The sequence below is a fragment of the Drosophila santomea genome, chromosome 4 (assembly GCF_016746245.2).
Source record: "Drosophila santomea strain STO CAGO 1482 chromosome 4, Prin_Dsan_1.1, whole genome shotgun sequence".
Classification (NCBI taxonomy): domain Eukaryota; kingdom Metazoa; phylum Arthropoda; class Insecta; order Diptera; family Drosophilidae; genus Drosophila; species Drosophila santomea.
The window spans coordinates 1,425,882-1,429,326 of NC_053020.2; the positions used below are offsets into that span (position 1 = coordinate 1,425,882).

Sequence of the window (3,445 nt, forward strand, 5' to 3'; positions counted from 1 at the left end):
CCTCTATATCCGTGTAACTGTATAGTGATTTGTACGTGGGTTCGTCAGGAGGCTTTGGGATGTTTTGTAGGAGAGGCAGTAGGTATTTTGTGTATTGATTTACATACCTAGTTCTACTTGCTGCCAGTCTAATGGGCTTGTAGGATTTTGTCAGTAGTTCTTTTATTAGTGGGTTTTCGTGGTCGGCAATAGAGTTGGCATATCGTTTGCTGGCTTGGTCAAATACTTCGTCAAAGGATTTTATATTATATTTTTCCCTAATTGTTAATTGTTTGGTGTATCTGTTTGCATTTATGATCCTTCTTATGAGTTTGTTTTCTAGGGTTTGTATTTTTTTGGTTTGGGTGGCTGAAGTGAGGGACCCCCAGATCGCAATGGCATAATGCCATATGGGGGAAATAATTTGCTTCCACAGGAGTAGTTTTGTCTTTTTAGGTAGGTGACTATTTTTACCTATAAGCCATTCCAGTCTTTTATATGCGGCTATAATTTTCCCTTTTAGCAGGATGAGGTGCGCCCCAAAAGTCAGCTTACGATCGAGTATAACTCCAAGATAGCCGTGTTTGCTGAGTTTGGTGGCCCTTTGCCCGTCAACGGTAGGGGGGGTGTAAATGTTTTCTGTTTTTTCTTTAAGGGAAAATAAGACGTGGCCTGTCTTCTTTCCGTTTATTGCAATATCCCATTTCTTTGCCCATCTACAAAATGTATTTATGTACGTTTGATTTATGTTTATTGCGGTCCGAGGGTTGTTTGAGCGGCTTATAATTATGGTGTCGTCTGCGTAGGTTGCGAGGATGATATTCTTAGGTTGGTAGTCAGGTAGAGATATGTTGCGAATGTATCCTTTAAGGATAGGGGGTGGCATGTCCGATGTGTATATTGAGTACAGGACTGGTCCCAGATTTGACGTTTCTGGTGAAAGTACGGAGACAGAATGATTTATTTCTGCCCCGCATCCACGCATTTATTTGCCTGTGATTACACAGAGTGCAATATCTAGGTACAATTATTTTCGTTTTTGAATTTGTACATTTGTGGGGATGAGTGTGAGGGTTGGACAGGTGTGGTAAGTATACATGGTTTGGTATTTTCTTACTTATAAGCATTGCGTGGATGGTAACATTAACATATGGTTTTTGTTTGTTTACATTTTAAAGGTTTAGGAAATTTGCATTTGTCAATTAATTTAAGTCTTAAAATTTGTATTGTTTCTATTTTCAGATGCCCCCGCCAGAAGGACGGAAGCATCGAGCCTCAGGAGTCTTTGCCGGTGGGGAAAGGGAGTTGTTTGTCCCAGTTATTTGGAGCCGCAGGCTGCGCGCCAATTTTAAAAAGAGTTGGGCCAGCGTTTCTGGTATGTATTCATGGTGTAAATTTAAGCCGGCTGTAAAATGTGGTACTTTTTACCACCACAGCGGCCGTTATTTTGCGTTTGAGTATTCATTTTTGTTACAGCAATTTCACCAGTCGTCAGTGTTTTTATTTTCGTGTTTAGATCCCGCGCCGCCGTCAATTTAGGTTTTAGTTTGCAGGAGGCTGCCAACCCGCCCATGGGTCTCATCTCCAGCCGTCAAATGGTCCAAAGCGCAGTGGATTCCCGCGCCGCCGTCGTATTCCTAGGTCCAGGGAGTTGCTGCATTTCAGCTGGAGTTCTTCAACGCGTAGTGGATTCCCGCGTCGCCGTTTTATTCCAGGGTCCAGGGAGTTTCTGCACTTCAGCTGGAGTTCATCAATGTGTCGGCGAGAGCGTCGTCATTGCTTTGGAGTCACCAGGGTCGTCGCTTCTGTGGGTCGTCTCGCCAGGGAAAGGAGGCATCTTATGGACGCCGGGCCAAGATGCTTTGCTTTGGGCCGACGCTCGTAAATGTCCATGGAATTGGATGTAGAAAATTGGATTAGATAAGTATATCTATGTGTTTAGTTTTGTTTTGTCTGATTTTAGTTTTTGTCTTTTCTTTTGCAGGTCCAGATTGTCCAGGATTTTAAATTTGTCCGGTGGGATTTAAAAAGGAAAGCGATGCCATGGATTTATAAGAAGCATCGTTGGGGAGGTTCGTATATGTCAGTAGGTTTGTATATACATTTAGTGTTCTGTTGTTGTTAATTAATTATGTACTTTTTCAGGGATATTTTCATTATACCGCTACTATTATAAAGGTCGAATTTAAGGGTCACAATTTTGACCTTTTGCCGGGCCGGCAGCGCCACACCCAGAATTCAGAAGGGCGAGGGGGCATACCGACTTGGAAACGGCATCAAAACATTATACGTTTTTAATGTTTTAGGTGCCAAAACATCGTTTTCCGTTGCGCTGAGACGGGAGGTAGGAATTTGCATAGTTTACGCTTTTATTAGTTAATTTTGTTCTTTTTTCAGGGATGTTTACAGTATACTGTTGCTGCCAGGAAAAAAGTCGAATTTAGGGGTCATGCTTTTGACCTTTTGCCAGGCCAGCAGCGCCGCGCTTAGGATTCAGAAGGAAGAGGGGGCATCCTAGCATGGAAATGGCATCAAAAAATTATGCGTTTTTAATGTTTTAGTTGTCAAAAACTTCGTTTTTCGATTTCGTCTAGCAGGTGAGTTGTAGATTTCGTCGTTTTATGTTTTTATTAATTTGTTATTATTTTTCAGGGATATTGTCAGTGTTCTCGTTGCTGTCGGAAAAAGGTCGAATTCAAGGGTCATGATTTTGACCTTTTGCCGGGTCGGCAGTGCCTCACCCAGAATTCAGGAGGACGAGGGGGCATTCCAACATGGAAACGGCATCAAAACATTATACGTTTTTAATGTTTTAGGTGCCAATAACATCATTTTTCGTTGCGTCAAGTCGGGAAGTAGTAATTTGCGTGGTTTTACGCTTTTATTAATTTATTTTGTTCTTTTTCAAGGATGTTTTCAGTATACTGTTATTTCCAGGAAAAAAGACGAATCCAAGGGTCACGCTTTTGACCTTTTGCCAGGTCAGCAGCGCCGCGCTTAGGATTCAGAAGGACGAATGGGCATCCCAGCAAGGAAATGGCATCAAAACATTATGCGCTTTTAGTGTTTTAGTTTCCAAAACTTCGTTTTCCGTTGCGTCTAGTAGGTGAGTTGTAGATTTCGTCGTTTTATGCTTTTATTAATTTGTTATTCTTTTTCAGGGATATTATAATTGCTACCGGGAAAAAAGAAAAAAAATTTGATTTCAGGGTCACGATTTTGACCTTTTGCCGGGTCGGCAGCGCCGCACCAAGGGTCAATAAAATCGAGGGTGCTTCTTGACATGGGGACGGCATCAAAACTTTGTGCATTTTTATATATATTTTATATATTACACTGTTATATGTTTTGATTAAATTATTACAATCTTTAACGGAGATTTCGTCAATATTGCATTTCTGAGGGAAAAAAGTCAGTTTTAGCGGTTTCTATTTCGGCCTTTTGCAGGGTCGGCGGCACCATTCCT

General features: G+C 41.5%; 1 long non-coding RNA gene across 2 annotated transcripts; it reads left to right on the forward strand.

The window, feature by feature from the left end:
* Positions 1-2,178: 2,178 nt before the first annotated feature.
* LOC120454872 lies at positions 2,179-3,165 on the forward strand. Of its 2 annotated transcripts, none has more exons than XR_005616683.2 (4): positions 2,179-2,323; positions 2,377-2,576; positions 2,632-3,085; positions 3,141-3,165. It is a non-coding gene; the product is annotated as an uncharacterized LOC120454872 (long non-coding RNA). The 2 variants fall into 2 exon arrangements; XR_005616684.2 differs by having other exon boundaries at positions 2,632-3,081; positions 3,141-3,160.
* The last annotated feature ends 280 nt before the right edge of the window (positions 3,166-3,445 follow it).